This window comes from Stegostoma tigrinum, chromosome 2 (genome assembly GCF_030684315.1).
Source record: "Stegostoma tigrinum isolate sSteTig4 chromosome 2, sSteTig4.hap1, whole genome shotgun sequence".
Taxonomy (NCBI): Eukaryota; Metazoa; Chordata; class Chondrichthyes; order Orectolobiformes; family Stegostomatidae; genus Stegostoma; species Stegostoma tigrinum.
The window spans coordinates 91,375,717-91,400,917 of NC_081355.1; positions in this window are offsets into that span (position 1 = coordinate 91,375,717).

Sequence of the window (25,201 nt, forward strand, 5' to 3'; positions counted from 1 at the left end):
ACCCTTTCTTGTGGATTAAATTATGAAGGGTGCAGTAGACAATTGTAATTTGGTGTACTTTCTCCCACTTGCTGCTGGGCATCCTCCTGCCTCATCCAGCTGCCTGTACCATGCTCCCAACATGACAATGATTTGCCCAGTTCATATCTATTGGAAGTGAGCTGCTCAGCAACCACTGAGTGAACCCATCCACTCACGGGAGCAGTAGGTTAGCTCTTGAACTCAAGAATAATCTGGTGAAATACTCTTGTTGCATTAGAGAAGTGAAATAAGACTGGTCTAGACACATTCATTATTCGTTTAAGTACAACATGGTTGCAGGCAAAATAATTACCCTGTGTACTGACCCAAAAACAAGTCATTTGTGCTGTGGGCTCAAACTGACTTTGGAGCTCTCTTCAGACGATGTAACTCACTACAACTAAAGCCCTTGCAGCGAGCACGTAGGTCCATTCTAAGCGCAAATTTATTTTATTCAAATTCAAAACTCCCAGGGGTTAACCTGCTGTGTTCCTAAATTCCTATGAGAAAATATGTTTTTACTGTTCCTATTTTTACCTTTTAACTGGGATTGAATGAGAAATCTCCCAGGATCAGTAACATTTATTCCAGGATGCAGAAATGGTCTCAGGGAAAATAGTTGCAAGGCATTGTTAACTGATATCAGTGTGTCACTGGAGAATAAATTTGTTTGTGTTGTGTCCATATTCAAAACAGATGGAAAACGGATATCACCAGCTCATTTTCAGTTTGTGCAAAACAAAAGAAGTGTGAACTTGACGCCCATATATGTGACAAAAAATTAGTAAACAATAGTTTTCTCACAGGAAAGATCCGGCTTGAGAATCCTCCTATATTTTATTGAGAAAGTGATAGCCTAAAAAGGTGGTGGACAGCAGGAGTAAGGGTAGAGATCATTGGCCATTGTGCTGCTTCTGATCCGTGTGTCCAGTCCTGAGCTTGAGCACAGCAGACTTTTAGGGGTCAAGATACCAGACATCTGGCCCTCACATACACCCTCTCCCAGACTTTAGTATCTTGCGTGATGACTTAAAAAGAAACACATTTGACAAAGTTTTAACAAAGTTAACAGTTACATCCAAAGCTGGAGGGATTCAATCCAAAGAATGAATATGAAACTGACTAAAGGTTAAATAAAGGAGTACCTGTTATGGTGTGTTTTTAATTTGTTCATGAGACGTGGGCATCACTGGCTAAGCCAGCATTTATTACCAATCCCTAATTGCCATAGAAAAGGTTATGAGCTTCCTTCTCGAACCAATACAATCCACGGAATGCAGTGACACCCACAATGCTGATGGAAGTGATATATAGGATTTTGACCCCATTACTGCGAAGGAATGGCAATATGGTCCAAATCAGGATAATATATAATTTGGAGGGAAACTTGCAAGAAATGGTGATCTCAGGCATCTGCTGCCCTTGTCTGTCTGGGTTGTAGAGGCATGGATTTTTTAAAAAATTCATTTATGCTGTTGCTGGCTGAACCAGCATTTATTGCTCATTTGAGCTAGCCTTCTCTGTGTATGTTTGTGATTAAGAGCATTTAATCTAGTTTTAAATTGTAGCTAGTTATTAACCAGCTTTGCAACTTGTTTAAAGAAAAGGTTTGTTTATAATAAAAAGGTTATTTCTGAGTTTGTTGAAGAAATTAGGTGAAATTCTCTATTGTTCTGTACAACAGTAATAAAGAGAAATAAACTAACCTTTTTGATTAAGACTATAGTACTGCCTCATATAGAGTCAGGCACTAGAATGTCGGTATTTCCGACACTCTACATTTTTTATCTGTTGGCCAGGGCTCCCTGGTTCTATGAGGTCCAGGTGGCTGACCTCGTTACAGTCACTACAGGGGCTTAATTACCAGTACAATCCTCCTGTCAGTTTTAACAGATTAAACAAAATTTTGAAGTATTATGAGCTGTGAGAAGGATAGCGGTAAACTTTTTACAGTCACAGAGAGCCTGGTGGAATAGGCAGACAAATGACAGAAGAAATTTACCAGGGAGAGGCAATTATGAAATAAAGGGTACTGTGAAATAAAGATCCAGAAGCAGAGATGGCCTAGAGCATATGTGCACAATCATTGAAAGTTTCAGATTAGGTTGAAAGGAGGGTTCATAAAATATACAGGATCCAGAACTTTCTAAATAGGAGTAGAGAATACAAAAGTAAGGAATTTATGATACACACACACACACACACACAAAACACGCACACACACACATAACTATATATAAATACTACATATTTAATTCAACCTCAACTGGAGTATTGTGTGCAATTGTAGTTAATAGTGGGTATCATGATTTACGGAGGATGCTAAGGCATAAGATAGGGTGCAGCAGAAAATCACAAAAAATGCTTCCAGAGTAGAGGACCTTCAGTTACATGGATATATTGAAGACTGTTCTTTTTTGAGAAAATTGAGAGGCCATTTGATAGAGATGTGCAAAATCAAGAGAGTTCTGGATAGAATAGATAGACAGAAGCTATTTCCTTTGGTGGAAGGATGGCAAAGCAAAGGATGTGTATATAAAAAGTTGGAAAAAGAAAGCAACTGCAACATGATGAAAAATTATTTCACACAGCAAGTGGCAAGGTGGTGAATATACTGTTTGCGATTATGGAAGAGCCAGATTCAGTTTGGACCTTCAAAAGGGAATTGGATTATTACCTAAAGAGAAAGACTTTGCAGGGCTACAGGGAGAAGGTAGAAGAACGGCACCAGGTGAATTGTGCTCGCAGAGATCCAGCCCATACATGAAGGACTGAACTGTTTCATTTTGAGTCATAGAATATTTAAGCACAATGATTTCACAGCCACCAGATGTCTCAGCCAATAACGTAAGTAAAATATGTTTGGAGTCAAGCCACTATTGTAATGCAGGAACTAAAGCAGGCAATTTTGGAAGCCATGAACTCCCACAGATAACAATGTGATAATGACCAGATAATCTCTTTTTGTGATGTTATTTGAAAGAAAAGTATTGGCCAGGAAACCAAGGGTATTCTCTGTTCTTTTTCTGAACACTGCTATGAGATAGCTTTCATTCACCATAGTAGGCGTATGGGGTTTTAGTTTAAGATCTCATCAAAAAAAGCAGCACCTCTAACAGTGCAGGGCGCATATATTCAGTATGTGATATTTACGTACATATTCTGCAGTGGGACTTGAAACCAGAATCTTCAAGCTCAGAAGTAAAATGCTATGACCTGAACCACAGCTACCACACAATATGTGTTTGATGTAGCAAAAATATGTGATGAAAATGTATACAGTTCTTATTTTGCAAAGAAACATACTGCTAATTGATCTGACAAGTCAATTCGAAGGTCATCCAGTAAAACCTGCATCGGTGAAGTGGTGTTTCAGCATTGCTCAAAAACATATGACAAGCCTCCATGAATTTTAAGACTCTTATGAAACAGAGATTGCTGGTAGGTGAAATAATTCCACAGAAATTGACATCCCATCACCAAGGCACCCTTTATTTACACTTGTAGATTCCTTGACACTGATCTGTCTCCCTCAGATCCAGCTCTGATAGTGAACAGGATGCCTGAGTGGTATACTGCATCCACTGTACCCGGTGTGGCTTCCTCTACATTGGGGAAACCAAGCGGAGGCTTGGGGACCGCTTTGCAGAACACCTCCGCTTGGTTCGCAATAAACAACTGCACCTCCCAGTCGCAAACCATTTCCACTCCCCCTCCCATTCTTTAGATGACATGTCCATCATGGGCCTTCTGCAGTGCCACAATGATGCCACCCGAAGGATGCAGGAACAGCAACTCATATTCCGCCTGGGAACCCTGCAGCCTAATGGTATCAATGTGGACTTCACTAGTTTCAAAATCTCCTCTTCCACCACTGCATCCCTAAACCAGCCCAGTTCGTCCCCTCCCCTCACTGCGCCACACAGTCAGCCCAGCTCTTCCCGTCCACCCACTGCATCCCAAAATCAGTCCAACCTGTCTCTGCCTCCCTAACCTGTTCTTCCTCCCACCCATCCCTTCCTCCCACCCCAAGCCGCACCCCCATCTACCTACTAACCTCATCCCACCTCCTTGACCTGTCCGTCTTCCCTGGACTGACCTATCCCCTCCCTACCTCCCCACCTATACTCTCTCCACCTATCTTCTTTTCTCTCCATCTTCGGTCCGCCTCCCCCTCTCTCCCTATTTATTCCAGAACCCTCTCCCCATCCCCCTCTCTGATGAAGGGTCTAGGCCCGAAACGTCAGCTTTTGTGCTCCTGAGATGCTGCTTGGCCTGCTGTGTTCATCCAGCCTCACATTTTATTATCTTGGATTCTCCAGCATCTGCAGTTCCCATTATCCCAGGATGCCTGACACTCCTGTTCTTATCTTTCAGCTAGGGCTCCCTGATTGGATGAAGTTAACAGCCCCAATCAGGGGATGCGTATTCTATGAGGTCCACCAGGCTGACCTCAATACAATCACTACAGTAGAATGATCCTGTCTTTCCACTTAGCATTGAGAAGCAGTAGTATGTGCAATCAATCTTTAATATCGTTCACGACTTTGACAGTAGCAGTCAGTATGTGTCATGGCTGTGTTGACACATGTTTTTTGTCACTATTAATTCACTCCAAAACACATCATAAAACTGTGATGTGTAGTGAGCACAACAGATGTAACTGTACTACTGGACAAGTCTGATTGCAGACAGGAATCTAAATCGATAGATTGTAGTTTTATTTGTTTTGGTTTTAATGAAGTGATTTTTCGCCAAGCCATGAACATGCAATTGCTGCAGGTATTGCTTTAACAAGACAAACATTTATTACAAAACGAACAAAGATAACATAGAATAAAAAAACTTATAATACAAACTCAAAGAATTCACTCACTTAATCCCAAAACAAAACTTTATAAATTGAAAAGAAACAAAACAGCTTTTGTAAAGTACTGAAAACACTACTCCTGGTATACCACTCATGGCATTCACCAAAATTCCTATATGTGACACCTCAGTGAGCTTGAGTCACTTAGGACTTCAACATTTAAACTGGTACAGTGATAAGTTCTTCTTGGAGCTAGCATACACTTGAACTTCTCTGTACTCAGCTTACATAACCACTTCTGGGTTTTTATCTTGTTTGGAACCAATACTAACTCTTCACTCTAAAGACCTAATTCACTATATCCTTCTCTTTTCAGGAGCACTGCTCTGTACTGCCATCCTGTTACAAGGAATTCACAGGTCTAAAAAACACCCAAAGTTACAAGTGAAACTAAAAGTTTCTCTCTTTCAGCCAAGGGTGCCTCTCCCAAGTGTAAATAGAATACTGTGTAAATATTTGCATGATTTACTCAATGACATCATGTGCCAAGCAGTTGTCTAAAATGTTGAACGACTCTTCGCCAATTCTTTGGGACCAAACAGCAAAATTTTTAAAAAAGACTGCTTTCATCTTGGTTAATTTACTGAATCAAACAAAATAAACAAATTAACAAACCTTATTTTATATATTTTTAAATTTGCTCCTTAAAGAACAAAAATCTGCAGATTTTTTTAAACTCCTTCTTCTAACAATGTAGGGTACATCCATATCTCTCCTTGGCCAGCCACCTGTCCACAGGTATTCTGGTTCTATGTTGGTTCCTTTAAGTCTGAAGTGATCAAGTATGGATTGACATAGCCAACATTCTGATCTATCTAGGAAGGTCTTGTTGAGTAAACATTAAGAATTTTACAGATAGTGATTTGGTAGTACAGAAATTGACTTTTATTGATAAATTATACATTTAAGGTACAAACTTATGAACTAGGAGCAGAAATAGCCTAGTCATCTCCTTGAGTCTACTCTCCCATTGAATAAGATTATGGTTGATCTTTGTGAGTTTTGAATTCCACATTGCTAGTCACCCACCAGCATTTGAATCCCTTCCCTAAATATTTACCTCCACTTTAAAAATATTCAACTAACCTGCTTCCACCAACTTCTGAGGCAGTAAGTCACACAGTGCTCTTGAGAGAAAATGTTTCTCCTCATCCCTGTCCTAAAAGTGCAACAGCTAAGTTTTAAACAGTGGCCCTTGTTCCTAGCCTCTCTTGCAAGAGAAAACACCATTTTCACATAATCAAACTGTATGGGATCATACACGTTCCAATCAAGTCAGCCCTCACTTTTCTTCTAAACTCCAGTGGAAATAAAAGTCTATAGGTATGAAGTTAGAAAAGCACAGCTGGTCAAACAGCATCAGAGGAGCAGGAAAGTCAATGTTACAAGCCAAACCCTTCATCAGGACTGGGGATGGGGAGGGGACCCCAGAAATAAATTGGGGTTAGGGCTGGGGAAAAGGTAGGAAAGATGCTGATAGGTGGATGCAGGTAAGGGGTTATTGTGATTGGTTTGTGGGATGGGTGCAGCTGACAGATGAGTAGGAAGATGGGCTAGTTAGGTCAGGGCAGGAGGGAAAGCATTGGATATGGGAAAAGGCTGGGCATGGAGGGACTCTAAAGCTGGCGAAGTCTATGTTAAGGCCATTGGGCTGTTAACATGAAATATCAGGTGTAGTTCCTCAAGTTTACATTTGGCTTCACTCTGACAGTGGAAGAGGCCAAGGATGGTCATGCTGTCAGGGGGGTGGGATGGGGAATTAAAATGGAAGGTAACCAGAAGGTCGGGTTGGTTGGTGCATGCAGAGCACAGATGCTCCATGAACTGGTCCCCGCATCTCTATGTGATCTCTCCGATATATAGGAAACCACATCAGGAGCAGTGGATGCAATAGATCAGGTTGGATGAAGTGCAAGTCAATCTCTGCCGGATGTGGAAGAATTGTTTGGGGCCTTGGATGGAGATGAGAGGGGAGGTGTACGGGCAAGTGTTGCACCTCTTGCAGTTGCAGGAAAATGTACAGGTATGGTGGACAATTTGGTGGGGAGTGTAAAGGTGATAAGGGAGGCACAGAATGAACAGTCCCTCCAGAAGGCAGACAGTGTTGGGAAGTGAAATATCTTTTTGGTGGTGGGGTCTGACTGTAGGTGGCAGAAAGGTCGAATGATGATGCATTGGATCAGCAGTAGGAGGGGGGAGGTGGTACATAAGGACCAAGGGGACTCTATCCTTATTGTTGTTGGGTGGAAGGGGTTTGAAGGCACAAGTGTGGGGAATAGAGGAGATGCAGCTGAGGACATCCTTAATTAAAGAGGAGGGGAAATTACATTCCCTAAAGCAGGAGGATATCTGGGATACCCTGGACTAGAACACCTCGTCCTGGGAGCAGATGCAGCAGAGACGGAAGAATTGAAAGCATGAGAAAGCATTTTTGCAGGCGGATGGGTGAGTGAAGATGTAGTCAAAGTAGATGTGGGAGTCAGTGGGTTTGAAATCGATGTCGGTGGTGAGTCAGTTTCTGGAGGTGTCCAGGAAGGGGAATAAGGTGTCAGAAATGGTCCAGGTGGATTTGAGGGTGGGGTGGAAGGTGGTGGCAAAGTTGCTGAACTGCACGAGCTCCTTGCTGGAGCATGAGGCTGCACCAATACAGTCATCAATATCGCAGAGGAAGAGGTGAGGTATGGTACCGGTGTTGTTGCAGAAGAGGGACTGCTCCACAAATTCTACAAAGAGGCAAGTGTAGCTCAGTCCATGCAGGTGCCCATGGCCATTCCTTTGCTTGTAGGAAGTGGGAAGAATTGAAGGAGAAATTGTTGAGAGTGACAACCCGTTCAACAAAGTGAATGAAAGTTTCAGTGGAGGGGGACTAGAATCGACGTAGGAGCAGATAAGCTTGAAGGGGCAGGAGCAGGCAGGGACAATGGTTTGGGCAGGATGGTTGGGTTTATAGATTCGGTGTAGGAGATAGAAACTGGCATGCGGGTTTGGGAAATTATCAAGTTCGAGGCTGTGGTTGGGAGATCTCCTGAAATGATGAGATTATTGATGGTCTCAAAGATGATGGCTTGGTGATCAGAGCTGGGGTCATAATCGAGGGGACGGTGGGAGGAGATGTCAGAGAGTTGGCGTCTGGCCTTAGGAATGTAGTGGTCAGTTCTCCATACTACCACCATGCTCTCCCTTGTCTGTGCATTTAATACTGAGGTTGGGGTACAGAGCAAAGAGAATGGAAGGCTATGTGTCCAATGGGGAGAGATGGGAATAAGTGACGGGGTGGACAGATCCAAGCCATTGATGTCACCGCGGCAGTTTGAGAAGAGGAGGTCGAGGGAAGGTAGAAGGCTGGGAAAGGCTATCCAGGAGGATGGAATTTGTTGGAAGCAGGAAAAGGGGTTGTTAGATTGTGGGTTGGATTCCCATACAAAGAAATAGGCGCGGAGGCGGAGGCGATGGGTAAAGAATTTGACATCATGGTGTGCGTGGAATTTGTTTATGATTAAGTGCAGGGGAATGAAGGTGAGCCCTTTGCTGACGACTTACCATACAGCCTTAGTGGGGGAGGGGGGGGGGGGCCCGGGAGAATAGTGAATACCCAGCAGGGCTTGGGGTTGGTGCTGAGTGTAGAGCTGGAGCTGGGAACAGGGGTGGAGACTTCATCAGGAGTGGGTGTGTGCACTGAAGCTGTCATGTAGGCAGAAGCAGAAGTAACATGATCGTCATTGACATTGGGCAGTCACATGGAAGTCAATGTCGGTGGAAACAGCAGTTACATGGTCATTAGGAGTGGTTGGAACACTTGCATGATCAATGGCATTGGGCTGATCCCAGAGAAGGTTGGAGGTGAGATTATGATGCTCATTGGTTGAGGAGATCTGTGTCTAAAGGTGAGTATGAGAGAGTTTAGTGCACTTACTGTCTTCAATGTCAGATAGAGCAGAGAAAAAGCACTTGTTGAGGGTGTATATCATTCTGAGGACAAAAACAGTAGAGGTCTGGGAGAGAGAGGCCCTGAGCTGGGGCAAGGCCAATTGCTGGGAGAGAAGATGATGATACATGGTGGAGAATGTGGAGCTGAGGATCAATGGGAGAACTCATTCTGAAGTCACTGGAGGTACTATAGATAATGATTGTTACGGCTGGGTCCAAATTGTGAAGGTCTGAAAGTTATTTGGAGTTTATGGGGGATGAGCCGGCTGCACAGACAGGCACTGAGGAAGGAGACATGGCTGTAATAGCGAGATCGCTTCAGAATGCGGTTGAAGAGCTTCAGGGCAGAACAAGCCCACTTTATCCAACCTTTCCTCATAAGCTCATTCTAAGTATCATTCTTTTAAAACTATGAAGCATCTCCAATGCGTTTACACCCTTCCTTCAATAAGGAGATCATAACTACACTTAGTATTTTTGATATGATCACACCAATACCTTGGTCAATCCAATAATTCTGTCATCTCCTGCAGCCCTATTGACATTTCCTTGAATGCCCCTGTGATTTCCCTGAACCCATCAGGTGATGACATGGGAAATGCATTAACCTTTCACAATATGATCTTTCTCATTACACCTATCATGGGAACTGTCAAATTACTAATGGTTCAATGATGTGTAATAAAAGTAAAAAATTATTTTTCTGGTTCTCCATTTCATAAATCATTGAAGACACGGATGCATCAAGGTTATAGCTAATGGAAAACTTTAACTCCACAAAGCCCAATTTTAACTAGGTGGATGCTTTCAAGGCCTCAGCGCAACTTATCACTCTCTCACCATAACCTTTAATTCCTTCACTGTTCAAAAAAATTATCTAGTTTAGCTTTAGAAAATTCAACAAGGAAGCTTCAATTGCTTAATTGGGCAGGGAATTCCATAGATTCACAACCCATTGGGTGAAGAAGTTCCTCTTCAACTCAGTCCTAAATCCACTGTCCTTAATTTTGAGGTTATGCCTGCTTGTTCTAGTCTTACCTGCCAGTTGGAACATCCACTCTGTATCTATCTTATCTATTCCCTGCATAATTTTACATGTTGTTTCTCTAAGATCCTCCCTCATTCTTCTAAATTCCAATGAAAATAATCCTAGTCTACTCAGTCTCTCCTCGTAAACTAACCCTCTCAACTCCAGGATCAAGACAGTGAATCTCCTCTGCACCTCCTCCTTTCTTAAGTAAGGAGAACAAAGCTGAGCACAGCACTCCAGGTGTGGCCTTACCAGCACCCTAAACAGCTGTAACATAATCTTCCTGTTTTTAAACTCAATCCCTCTCGTATTCAAGAACAAAATTCCATTTGCCTTCTTAATTATCTTAATCACCTGCAAACCAACCTTCTGCAACTCATCAACAAGGATATCCAAGTCCCTCTGCACAGCAGCATGCTGCAATATTTTACTATTCCAATAATAGTCCTTTTTACTGTTATTCCTACCAAAATGGATGACTTCACATTTACCAACATTGTACTCCATGTGCCAGACCTTTGCCAACTCATTTAATCTATCTATAGCCCTCTGCAAACTTTCAGAGTCCTCTGCACACTTTGGTCTACGATTCATCTTAGTTGTTTTGAGGCAATTGGAAAATGCTACTTTGAGTTGCCCACTAAGCTCTGTTTCTAATGAATGTAATATTGACTATTACAAATAGGAGAGAAAATCTATCATTTTCCTGTGATCATTTGGTGTAAAACTAAGTTTAAAATGGGTATTCTGGGATAAAATGAATGAAATGAAATCAAAGAAGCATTATGTCAGAAGGTCTGTGAACTGATTTATTTTGATAAAATTTTCAAATGTTCAAGCTTTCTTGCAAATTAAAAGGGCATTTGATCTTACTAAGTGATGGAAAATTGCTTTTCTTTTGTGGGTGGTTCACTGTGGACCATTGTTAATTCAGTTGCCCCATATTTCAACATTTTAACTGTAAAGGTGAAAGGAAGCTTAATCATTCCTCAAAATACGCTGCTAACAGGTATGCTGTAATTTCTGGGAAATTTTATCAACTACTTCATTTTATAACAGTCTTGCTTTAATTCTCACAAGTGGGTTTTAGATGTCAATAAACAAGAAGCCACGGAGAATTTCATAGAGGCCTAACACTGGAGAGTTTTACAGCACAGAAAAAGCCCCTTTGGGCCGTTATGTATGCACGGGTCATCAAATACCTAACTACTCTGGTATTATTTTCCACACTTGGCCTGTAGCCTTGCATACTGTGTTTCAAGTGTTCATCAGGGGCAATGCTTTTACACAGAGAGTGATTTGTGTGTGGAATGACTTCCACAGGAACTGGTGGATGAGGGTACAGTTACAATGTTTAAAACACATTTGGACAAGTACATGAATAAGAAATGTTTGGAGGGATATGGGCCAACACAGGCAGGTGGAACCAATGTAGCTTAGGAGTATTGTCGGCATAGACTGGACTGGCCAAAGGGTCTGTTTCTGCGCTGTAAGACTCTATGACTCTTTAAAGTGGACGAGGGGTTAAGGATGGAATACATTGAAATTTCAAAATATTTTGGAAAAACTTAAATCCTTTGAATTAAAATAAATGCATTTTAAGGCTTTGTTGGTACAGCTCAAAATTCACACATATCTACCTGACCATACAGGCTAAAGTATTAGTGAATAGATGGGAATTAAGGTGTATCTTTTACCCTGGCCCTGCCTGCTCCAAGGTTAGATCCCTCTCCACCCTGCCCCAGGTCTGCTGTTTTAGGCGGCATAAGCACTTCAAGGCCAATTAAGGCTTTGGTCACCACAATACGGTGCTCCCTCCATTACCTGGGGTTAAAGGTAAGAACAGGTCTTAGGTTTTGTTCTGATTCCCACCTCCCAGAGGAAGGTTTGGCTCTGTGAATCCTTTAAAATTCACACATTTTGAGATTTCTAGTTTTTGTTACACCTTATTTCTTCTCAAACAACTCTGGAAGGTGGTATCATTAGCACATTACGCTTGAGTTGGGTTCAGATTCTGAATTAATTTACAACTAGAAAATAAATTGAACTGCACAAGATTGTGCACAATGACCAACAGTAAAGCAACCTGATCCTTCATATCAGATAGTAATTAGAGGTTAGAGTTATGCTCTGCTTCACCCAAAACCAACTGAGTTCCTAAGCTTTGTGTGCTCATCTTTATCCCACTCAAATCAGAGGTGACAAGTCATTAGCCTTCCAGCTGCCTCAAATGCACATTTATGGTGTAATGTTTCCAGTGAACGTCTTAAGTTCCTGATAGACTGATCTACAGCGAATGTCTCATCATCCAAACAAAGGCTTAATTGTCACATTATTGCTGCATAGAAATTAAAAGCAACTGGCATAATGGAAATCAAAAAATTAGTAGCTTGTCTAAAAACCCTGCTCAACTTTGACATTCAATATCTAGATATGTAAAATATTATTATTTGTGCAATACATTGTTTTGTACTATTTATAAAATTACAAAGCGTCAACAAATTAATTAATACATTTTATAAGATTTCCTAATTAATACAAAATTAAAACGTTCCCTTTTTTTTGGAATTGACACCATGTACTAACATGCAAAAACCTCATTCCCAATAATTTAGGATCCATTTACTGAGTCCAGAACATTCCTGAAGCAGGGTCTTAAGAAATGGTGATTGCTAAACTAAGTGCCTATCTGTGATGCTTCCTATCAAGTAAAGTGGCCATTACCCTAGTGGGCTACACCCACAGTTGAGAGAGATGGCTGCTGGTGGGTTTAACCACACCTCATGAAATGGTTGAGGTTGACAAGACAGGAGTTACATGGTGACATCAGCTGGTATGGGAATTGAGCCTGTGAAGGTGGCATCATGCTATATTGTAAGACAGTTATCCAGGTAGCCGAAGTAGCCAACCCTCCAAACTTCTGGAAGTATTGTCACAATATAGTACTGCTTATGCAAAAAGTGATGAAGTGTTGATGTTGAAATATTTTTGAAAATTATGGCACCCAGTTGTTTGTGAAGCTGAAGAAATTTTTTTTAAAGCCCAAATATTGCATAACCACCTCAAAGTGATTGAAACTAACTTTGTTTCATATAATTTTATAAGTTAGTGTCACTGTACACTTACTTTTACTCTGTATTTCTTCATCATTGGGACACTTTGTAATCTAAAGCTTAAAAGAAGCAACTTTATTTGCTCTTGACACACCAATCACCTGCAGCTTCCATCTGCACTCTAACCTGGATGTAATTCTGCACAGAGATAACAAGGTGTGGAGCTGGATGAACACAGCAGGCCAAGCAGCATCTTAGGTGCCCAAAAGCGTCGCCTTTTGTGCTCCTAAGATGCTGCTTGGCCTGCTGTGTTCATCCAGCTCTACACTTTGTTATCTAGGATTCTCCAGCATCTGCAGTTCCCATTATTTCTGTAATTCTGCACATATGTATGAGCACAAGGAGGAACAAAATTTGATTTAAATAAAACAATTAAATGTTTCACATGATTACATTGATGATCTTGATGAAACAGCTTTCCCACACACAAAGTGGACTTCAAGATACAATATAAACTGATAATTTAACAGATTCAACCGGCATGTCTTCCCAAGTACACATTACATCATATTGTAATCAGAATCCAAATTATATTTTGACAGTAATGGATGGAGAAGTGGTTGGCCAGAAAACTGTGAAGCATATCCTTCCTCAGGTGAATTGCTATTGATTCTAAAAGATAGAGCTATATCCTTCAACTCTTTTTAATCCTCCCTACATGTTGCTTTCCTGGAGTTTTCTTCCTTGGACTTTATTTTATATTGACAATGCCATTGATGGCTGCTTATCCTACTATCTGATATAAAGCCAGTAATTACAGCTACCAGATTCATATCTACATGGAGCCTTTGGAGATTAAAAATCTCATTTGGCATTTGCCATTCAGGGTTACATATACTGAATGCATAGGTCCCTTTAATCACAGTTTTCTGTAACCAGTTTTGATTGGGCATGAGTACATTAGGAGAGTTGTGGTGAAAATTGACAAACTAACAATGTTATATTGTTTACAACCTGTATTGTATTTATAATTATGTGGTTGATAAATAGTTTGAGTTATAATGCATTACAAGAATGATTTCAGGTACTTAAGATCCAAACTAAGATTATGATTAACTGTTAAGATTTGCAACAAACAACGTTATTTAGGGTTCTTAAGAGTTGGGTTATTGGGGGATGGGGAACAACAAATGGAATGGACAGGTTTGTATTTGTATTTGATCACTAGATTTGCCGGAGGGAAAGAAAGCCACATTTTATGCTGCCTATTTTGTTTGAGAAAATTGCCACTACTGAATGGTACCACCCTCTTTACATTTTGCTGTGGGGTAACAGTCTGTCAAGAAATTTTTCCTGTTTCAAAAGACTTTCTTTTCTAACTGCTTGCCTTAGTCAAATTAGTGATAACTGCAAAGTCAAAGTCTGCTTAGGATAGCAATGAAAAAATGTTTCTTTAATTTCTGGAGAGAATTAGGATCAGCCAATTTGCTTCTTCCATATGACAAAACACAAATGGTTGGACGAACTTTTATTTACCAATATCACTGAGATCAATGTCCCTGCTATAAGGAAGTCAAAAAGATAATGAGATAGAGAAAGAGAAGCATGTCCTTTAGTCACTGATTAATGCATCTTCTGTTGGACAACTCAGTGCAGTTTTAGAAACAAGCTAATAGTTTTTTTGCTTAGCTTATGTACTACCAGAAAGGTAAAATAATGCAATATACCACTTTGCTAAGTGACATTTTGAAGATTCTTGTAAATATAACTTATTACTTAGCTAAGGGCATTGTAACACTAGTCTGCACTGGATGTGAGTTTGCTCGCTGAGCTGGAAGGTTAGTTTTCAGACATTGCGTCACTTTTTTTTATTTGAAAAAAAAAACTTTATTCATAAGATGTACAAAAAATAAAACATATTTATACACCTACCCAGTCATGCAAGCCGCTCCGGGTTACCCAGGGGGTACGTACACCAACTAAAGGAAAAAAAAACAAAGAAGAAAAACACAAAGCAAAGAAAATACCCCAGCAGTTGTCTCCCCGCACAGTCTCAGTTGGCCCCCTGACCAGTTGGGGAAGGCGCCAGGTGGGCTCAGTTACCAGACAGGGCCCTTTTTTCCATTCTGGACGCGGGGTTTCATACGGTGGTCTGTCCCCACTGCGCCTTGGCAGTGGCTGCCCCATGCTTTAGCGCGTCCCTCAGCACGTAGTCCTGGACCTTGGAGTGGGCCAGTCTGCAACACTCGGTCGGGGTCAGTTCTTTCAGCTGGCAGACCAGCAAATTGTGGGTAGACCAAAGAGCATCTTTCATCTCATTGATGGTCCCCCAGGCGCAGTTGATGTTGGTCTCGGTGTGCGCCCCAGGAAACAGCCCATAGAGCACGGAGTCCCGCGTCACGGAGCTGCTCGGGACAAACCTCGACAAATAGCACTGCATCCCCCTCCAGACCTCCTGCGCATAGGCACACTCCAGAAGGAGGTGATCGACAGTCTCATCCCCCCCAGCAGCCACCTCGAGGTCAGCATGCGGTGGCGCAGAGATTCCGGGCATGCATAAAGGATCTCACTGACAGACCCCCTCTCACCGCCAGCCAAGCAATGTCCTTGTGCTTGTTTGAAAGTTCTGGCGATGAGGCATTCTGCCAAACGACTTTGGCAGTCTGCGTGGGGAACCACATGACGGGATCCACCCTCTCCTTTTCCCGAAGGGTCTCGAGGATACTACGTGCTGACCACTGCCTGACGGCCTTGTGGTCAAAGGTGTTTCCCTTCAAAAATTTCTCCACGAAGGACAGGTAGTACGGAACGGTCCAACTACTCGGAGCGTTCCGTGGCAACGAGGCCAGGCCCATCCTTCGCAACACCAGGGACAGGTAGAACCTCAGTAAGTAGTGACACTTGGTGTTTGCGTACTGAGGATCTATGCACAGCTTGATGCAGCCGCACACAAAGGTAGCCGTCAGGGCAAGGGTGGCGTTCGGTACGCCCCTTCCCCCATTTTCCAGGTCTTTGTACATGGTGTCCCTGCGGACCCGGTCCGTCCTCAACCCCCAAATGAAGTGGAAGATGGCCCGGGTGACCGCAGCGGCACAGGTCCAGGGAATAGGCCAGGCCTGCGCCACATACAACAGTACCAAAAGCCCCTCGCACCTGACAACCAGGTTCTTACCTGCGATGGAGAGGGACCGGAGCATCCACCTGCCCAGCTTCTGCTTCAGATTGGTGATACGCTCCTCCCAAGTCTTAGTGCACGCCCCAGCTCCACCGAACCAAACACCCAGCACCTTCAGGTAGTCTGTCCTGACGGTGAAGGGGATGAAGGACCGGTCGTCCCAGCTCCTGAAGAACATGGCCTCGCTCTTACCCGTATTGACTTTGGCACCCGAGGCCAGTTCAAACTGGCCGCAGATGTCCAATAGTCTACTCACCGACCAACGATCGGTGCAGAAGACGGCGACGTCGTCCATGTACAGGGAGGTCTTGACCTGAAGGCCTCCGCTGTCTGGGATAGTCACGCCCTTCAGGCTCACGTCCTTCCGGATGGATGTGGGGAAGGGCTCCACACAGCACACGAATAAGGCAGGAGAGAGCGGGCAGCCCTGCCTGACTCCAGATCTGACGGGAAAACTGTCCGATTCCCACCCGTTGATCGAGACTGCGCTAACGATATGGGTGTAGAGCAGCCGGACCCAATTGCGGATGCCCTCCCTGAACCCCAATTTGGAGAGGACGTCCCTCATGTAAGAATGAGAGACCCTGTCGAAGGCCTTCTCCTGGTCCAGGCTGACGAGGCAGGTGTCCACCTGCCTGTCCTGCACGTAGGCGATCGTATCCCTGATGAGCGCGAGGCTGGATGGCGGGTGTACAATGTTCCTATCTGCGCCCATCCTCAGCATCACCTTGACCTGCCTCTTACTGGTCCAGATGCCAAATGGGTCCATGATGTCAGTTAGGTCCCCTTCCACCTTCACGTACCTTCCAAGGAAGGTCAGGACATCAACTGCTGGCACATACGGGTTGTACATGTGTACAGTCACCATATGGCTCCTCTGCGCTGGCATCACCAACAGCGGGGCAGCGGTCAATACAGAGAGGGGGCCCTCACCTCCTTTCTCCTTGAAAACCTCCAGGAAGCGCTCGCAAAGCTTGGCACTCCTGAAGGTTACATCATAGAAACCTCCTCCAGGGAAATCATGCAGGCAGTAAATGTCCGCAGCAGGAAACCCACAACAGTCCAACAGGACCCTCTTCATGAAGAAGGTGCAGTCCACAGGTGCACCTTCATCCACCTTCTTCACGGAAACATGGATGGTGTTCCGGACCCCTGAGCACTTGCCGCAGCCATCGTTGCAGGTTGGCTGCTCCCCTGAACCAGCGTTAGGCCGAAGCCAGCATTAAGATCCACCAGTTGCAAGGGTGCACAGCCAACCTGACGTCTTCCTTCCACCTCCAACACAGCGCTCTCCTCCTCTCGGTCCACAGAAGAGTGGGTCTTTATCTTGTTCCAGATGTAAGCAGTTCACTGAGCTGGAAGGTTTCTTCCCAGATAATCAGTCACCATTCTAGGTAACATCAACAGTGAGCCTCCGCCGAAGCGCTGGTGTTATGTCCCGCTTTCTATTTATCTGGTTAGGTTTCCTTGGGTTGGTGATGTCATTTCCTGTGTTGGTGATGTCATTTCCTGTTCTTTTTCTCAGGGGATGGTAGATTGGCTCCAAATCAATGTGTTTGTTGATGGAGTTCCGGTTGGAATGCCATGCTTCTAGGAATTCTCGTGCGTATCTCGGTTTGGCTTGTCCTCGGATGGATGTGTTGTCCCAATCAAAGTGGTGTCCTTCCTCATCTGTGTGTAAGGATACAAGTGATAGTGGGTCATGTCGTTTTGTGGCTAGTTGATGTTCATGTATTCTGGTGGCTAGCTTTCTGCCAGTTTGTCCAATGTCGTGTTTGTCACAGTTCTTGCAAGGTATTTTGTAGATGACGTTTGTTTTGTTTGTTGTCTGTATCGGGTCTTTTAAGTTCAGTACCTGCTGTTTTAGTGTGTTGGTGGGTTTGTGGGCTACCCTGATGCCAAGAGGTCCGAGTAGTCTGGCAGTCATTTTGGAAATGTCTTTGGTGTAGGGGAGAGTGGTTATGGTTTCTGAGCCCGTTTTGTCTGTTTGTTTGGGTTTATTGCTAAGGAATCGGCGGACTGTCTTCATAGGGTACCCATTCTTTTTGAATACGCTGTGTAGGTGATTTTCCTCTGCTCTGCGTAGTTCCTCTGTGCTTCAGTGTGTAGTGGCTCATTGGAATAATGTTCTAATGCAGCTTCGTTTGTGGGTGTTGGGATGGTTGCTCCTGTAGTTCAGTATTTGGTCCGTATGTGTTGTTTTCCTGTAGAAAAAGAACAGGAAATGACATCACCAACGCACAAAATGACATCACCAACCCAAGGAAACCTAACCAGATAAATAGAAAGCGGGACATAACACCAGCGCTTCGTCGGAGGCTCACTGATGATGTTACCTAGAATGGTGACGAAACGTCTGAAAACTAACCTTCCGGCTCAGCAAGCAAACTCACATCCAGAACCTCAACCTGAGCTACAAATCTTCTCAAAATTCACTACTAGTCTGCACTACCAAAGATTAGCTTCTTTTCACGAAATCTATTCAGATCCCTCATGATTTTAGACACCAAATTCAAATCTCTTATCAGCCTTCTCTGTTGTAAGGAAAACAAGCTGCTTCTCTACGCTCTGTAACTGAAGTCTCTGATCCCCTGGAACAATTCTTGTAAATCCTTTCTGCATCCTCTCTGAAGTCTTCACATGCTTTCTAAAATACAGCAGCCAGATCCAGGCGCCTTATTCTTGTTTTCTAAATGTTCATCTGTTTCCTTGCTTTTGTTCACCAAGCCTTTATGTATAAAACCCAGGATTCTTGGTCCTTTTGTAAACACTTTCTCTACTCGCTTTGTCACCTCAAGTGCTTTCCGTACATATATCCTAAGTCTCTATGTTCCTGGAAGTCCTTTCAAATGGTATCTTGTAGACGATACACTGTGTTTGCTGTTGGTCCAAAAGCAGGTGGCATACTTACTGCCTGGGCAGTCACAATGCCTGTGACCTCACTGCCAGAAATATTGTTTCCTTTGTCAAAGATTAGGGCCATCCATAACATTGAACAGTTCAAAACTATTTTGACAACTGCAAAACCCATGAAATGCGTTCTCTTTCAGAAGTTTTTAGTTACAAATGTTTCTTCAACAAAGTCATCGGGGATGCCGCACATGTGCCTTTTAGACAAGTTGGTGCTGATTTCCTGTTCTAGATGCACCTCAGTGATGACAGTACAACTAATTTCTGACACTGCAGTGACCGGATATAATCTGGATATAATAGATAATATTGCCTCTCCTCATACTTCCTTCCAAAATATATCACTTTGCATTTCCCTCTGTTAAATTTCAATTGCCATGGGCCTTCCTATTGAACAGCCTAGGTCCTCTTGAAACATCTTGCTCGCTTCCATGTTTGTGAGATCTGCGCATTTGAAACTGTGTCCAATCCACCTCAGTCAAGTCATTAATGAAGCAGTGGCCATGATATTCACCCTGGGTATCAAAGACTCTACGCCTTCCTCCCGTTTGAAAAACAACTGTCTGTCACTATTGTCTACATTCTGTCACTTAGATAATTTCATAGCAATGTTTTTGGTACCTTTTTTATTAATTTATTAATTCATTTATGTGTGAGGAACACTGCCATTCATTTCCCATCCCTAACTGACCTTATTACGTTGATGGTGAGTTGCCTTCTTGAACTGCTGGATGGATGTAACTACTGGGATGCCACAGGGTTCGGTCTTTGGGCAACAACTATTTACAATCTATATTAATGATGTGATCCAAAGATAGAGGTACAATAACCAAATTTACACATAGGGCCAAATTAGGTGGGAAAGTAAGTTGCACTAAAAAATAGAAATCTACAAATGGACGCGAATAGGTTAGTTGAATGGGCCAAAATTTGGCAACGGAGTTTAACAAAAATAAGTGAGGTGTATTCAATTTTGGTCAGAGGAATAGAAGGGCAATTCATTACTTAAATGGAAAGAAGCTTAAGAATGCTTTGGTGCAGAGGGGTCTGCGTTTCCTTGTGCTTGAGTCGTGGAAAACCAGAATGCAGGTACAGCAGGTAATAAAGAAGGCAAATGGAATTTTGTCTTTTTTCTTGCTGAAGGGATAGAATATAAAAGTAAGGAAGTGTTGCTGCAACTGTACAAGGCATTAGTGACAATTGGGTATCTCAGCAATTTTCGTCGGCTTCTTTGGGGAAGGGTGTAGTTGCATTGGAGTCAGTTCAAAGGAGTTTCACTCAATTGATTCCAGAGATGAGGAGTCTGTCTTATGAAGAGAGATTGGGCAGTTTAGGTTGGAAGAATGAGAGAAGATCTAATTGAATCTAATATAAGATACTAATGGGGATTGACAAAGTAGATGCAAAAAGGATGAATCCTCATGTGGGGCAATCTAGAATGAGAGATCATGGTTTTAGGATAGGAGTAGCAGATTTAAATCAGAGATGTGGGAAAATTACTTCTCTCAAAGCATCATGAATCTGCTGAATTTGCTACCCCAGAGTGTAGTGGAAGCTATGCCATTTCGTAAATTTAAGGAGGACACAGGCATTTTTAATTAGTACAGTGTTAGGGAAGGGATAAACTAAAGTAATATTCATTCAATTTGTTTACAAGACATGAGTAGTCGCTCAAAACCATCCTAAATTTAGATGCATCCTGGTGTTCACCCTCTGCTGAATTTCTTAATTTCCAGCCTTCCAATTTGTATGCAAACTATTATGGAGAGTGAGCATGAAAGTGGAGTGGAGGCTGAGATGACAGAAGCCATGATCATATCGAATGGTGGAGCAGGCTTGAGGGACTGAGACAACACAACTTGGAACTGGAAGCAGGATGCGAAGAAGAGCCTGAAGAAGGGTCCCGACCTGAAACATCAACTTTCCTGCTCCTCTAATGCTCCCTGGTCTGCTGTGTTCCTCCAGCTCCACACTGTGTTATCTCTGACTCCAGCGTCTGCAGTTCTCGCTATCTCAAGGGACTGAATTTCCTACTCCTGCTCCTGTTTCTTATGTGCTTCTGCTCTTTGGGTAGATTCTGAGAAGGCATTTATCCCTGTGGGAATACTGTTGAGCCTTTATCTGTATAATTTGAATGCCCTTCATTGAATAAACATTTCTTCTTTATATTCAGAGATTAATCTTACCACAGCTTCTCTAAAAAGTTGCAATTTTCTGTTAAAACAGTGACAATGTCATGAAACCACCATGGGTTATGTCTCTTTAATGAGATGCTGGGTTTGAATGCATTCCCTTGATACACAGTTTAACAAAACCAATTCTTATCAATACAAATGAGATGTTGCTTTTAAAGTTGTAAATCTCGATTCGAAAGCTTAGTTTTGTGCTTACCTTTCATAGCTGCACACACTTTAAATAGTAAAGTTGCATTTTAAAAAGGGCAGGAGAAACATTTAATCTATAGGAAATCAATTTGGATGAAATGCACATCAACTTGCATTCAATTTTATACTGTTCATTAGCTAGGTAGTCAGACACTAAAGATAGGTTGCAATGAATCACAAAATAATAATCATGTGCATACAAATTGGAAGGCTAGAAATCCCAAAAGAAATTCAGCAGGTGGTGAACACCAGGGTGCATCTAAATTTAGGACGATTTTGAGCAATTAAACATGTCTTGTATACAAATTGAATGAATATTACTTTAGTTTATCCCTTCCCTAATCAGTTTAATTTGCATTATTTTACACTGTTCAATTATTGTTTCAATGGTTTGTTGATGATTGCATAATGTTTAGTACCATTTGCAACTCTTCAGACACAGAAGCAGTCTGTACACAAATGCAGCAAGACGTGGACAATATCCAGGCCTGTGCTTTATAAAAATTCATTAGTGGGCTGTGGGCATTGCTGGCCAAGGCAGCATTTATTGCCCATCCCTAATTGCCTGGAGTGCAGTAAGGGTCAACCACATTGCAGTGGATCTGAAGTCATATGTAGGAGTTCAGAGTAGCAACTTCCTTCCTCAAAGGACATTAGTGAACTGGATGGGTTTTTCCTGACAACCAGCAATGGCTTGATAATGATCAGTTATTGAACATCCTACGGGTTGCCGCTGACCAGAAACTGAATTGAGCTAACTACACATACATGTATACCTTTTCACTTAGTACAGGTCAGAGGCTAAGAAAGTTGCAGTGGGTGACTCACCTCCTGATTCTCCAAAACCTGTCTGCCAGCTGCAAGTTGCAAGTTAAGATTGTGAAAGAATACATTCCAATTGTCTAATTTAGGGCAGCTGCAGCAACGCTGAAGAAACTTGATAACCGGTCTAAGCAGCCCCCTTGTTAGAAACCATATCAACATTTACTCCCACCACCACCAATGATCAGTAGTAGCAGTTCGTACCATCTACGAGACACTTTATCTAGATTCAACAAGACTCCTCAGACAGCAGCTTCCAAAATCACAACTGCAAACATTTCTAAAGGTAAGGGCAGAAAACACATGGGAACACTAGCACCTGTGAGCCAATCACTAGCATAACGTGAAAATATATTGCTGTTCCTCCAGTGTCAGCCTCTGTCCCTAAAGGCATTGTGTGTCTTTTTATTTATTCATTCATTTTGTGGGATGTGGGTGCCGCTGGCTGGCCAGTGGATCTTGCCCATCCTTAGTCGCCCTTGAGAAGGGTGGTGGTGAGGTGCCTTCTTGAACTGCTGCAGTCATGTTCTGTGAGTTAACCCACAATGCCATTAGGGAGGGAATTCCAGGATTTGGACCCAGCGACAGTGAAGGAACAGTGATATATTTCCATGTCAGGATGGTGAGTGGCTTTGAGGGGAACCTGGAGGTGCTGGTTTTCCCGTGTGTCTGATGCCCCTGTCCCTCTAGATGGAGGTGGTCATGGGTTTGGAAGTTGCTGTCTAAGGAACTTTGGTAAATTTCTGCTGTGCATCTTGTAGGTAGTACACACTGCTGCGACTGAGTGTTGGTAGTGGAAGGAATGGATGCTTGTGGATCTGGTGCCAATCAAGCAGGCTGCATTGTCCAGGATGGTGTCAAGCTTCTTGAGTGTTGTTGGGGCTGCACTCACCCAGGTAAGTGGGAGTATTCCATCACAATCCTGACTTGTGCCTTATAGATGGTGGACAGGCTTTAGGGTGTCAAGATGTGAGTTATTCTCTGCAGTATTCCCAGCTTCTGGCTTGCTCTTGTAGCCACTGTGTTTATGTGACGAGTTCATTTGGGTTTCTGGTCAATGACAAACACCAGGATATTGATAGTGGGGATTCAGTGATGGTAACACCATTGAATGTCAAGGGATGTGGTTAGATTGTCTTTTATTGTTGATGGTCATAGCCTGGCATTTGTGCGTCATGAATGTTACTTGTCACTTATCAGCCCAATCCTGGATATTGTCCAGATCTTGTTGCATTTGAACACGGACTACTTTAGTATCCAAGGATTCGTGAATGGTGCTAAGCACTGTGCAGTCATCGGTGAACATCCCCACTTCTGACCTTACGATGGAGGGAAGGTCATTGATGAAACACTGTAAGATGGTTGAGCCGAGGACACTACCCTGAGGGACTTCAGCAGAGATGTTCTGAAGCTGAGATGACTGATCTCCAACAACCATGACCATCTTCCTATGTGTCAGGTATGACTCCAACCACCGGACAGTTTGCGCCCCGCCTCCCCACCCCAATACCCATTGATTCCAGTTTTTCTGGGGCTCCTTGATGCCACACTTGGTCAAACTCAGCCTTGATGTAAAGGGCTGTCACTCTCATCTCACCCCTGGAACTCAGCTCTTTTGTCCATGTTTGAACCAAGGCTGTAATGAGGTCAGGAGCTGAGTGGCCCTGGTGGTACCCAAACTGGGTGTCACTGAGCAGGCGTTTTCTGAGCAGGTGCTGCTTGATGGCACTATTGATGATGCCTTCCATCAATTTACTGATGATCGACAGTAGACCGATGGGGCGGTAATTGGCCGGGTTGGATTTGTCCTGCTTTTTGTGTACAGGACATACTTAGGCAATTTTCATCATTGTTGGGTGGATCCTAGCGTCGTAACTGTATTGGAACAGGTTGGCTAGGGAAGCGGCAAGTTCTGGAGCACCAGTCCTGAGTTCTATTTGGTCTGCTGCCGTTCAATTGGTTAGGTCGCCACCACCTTTTTCTCAAGGGCAACTAGAGATGGGAAATAAATATTAGCCCAGCCATTGAAACCCATATTCCATGGATGGATTTTAAAAAAATTCATGGTTTTGAATATATTGAATAACTTCCCATGTTTTCCAGCAGACTATTAAGAATAAAGTGCTCAAGATCATTATTAATTTATTTATCTTCAGACCAAACATTTAAAAAAATCTCAATTAGAAACTATTTTTAGTGAGCTTAATTGATGGCTGTACTCATGCATCAGAACCAAGACAAAAAACTTGTTAATGAAGTGTAGAGCTGGATGAACACAGCAGGCCAAGCAGCATCAGAGGAGCACAAAAGCTGACTTTTCGGGCCTAGACCCTTCAAAAGAAAAGGGGGAGGGGGAGAGGGTTCTGAAATAAATAGGGAGAGAGGAAGCGGATCGAAGATGGATAGAGGAGAAGATAGGTGGAGAGGAGACAGACAAGTTAAACAGGCGGGGATGGAGCCAATAAAGATGATTGTAGGTGGGGAGGTAGGGAGGGGATAGGTCAGTCTGGGGCGGATGGATAGGTCGAGGGGGCGGGATGAGGTTAGTAGGTAGGAAATTGGGGTGTGGCTTGAGGTAGGAGGAGGGGATAGGGGAGAGGAAGAACAGGTTAGGGAGGCGGGGATGAGCTGGGCTGGTTTTGGGATGCAGTGGGGGGAGGGGAGATAAATGCACCTCCTTGCACCCACCTTCCTGCAAAAAATCTATCCCCTATTCCCAATTCCTTCACCTCTGCCGCATCAGATCCCAGGATGAGGCATTCCATTCCTGTACATCCCAGATGTCCTCATTCTTCAAGGACTGCAACACCCCTCCTGCAGTGGTCAAGAACGCCCTCGACCGTGTCTCCCGCAACTCATCCCTCACACCCTGTCCCACAATAACCACCAAAAGAGAACACCCTTGTCCTCACATACCACCCCACCAACCTCCGGATACAACGCATCATCCTCCGACACTTCCGCCATCTACAATCTGACCCCACCAGCAAAGATATTTTTCCAACCCCA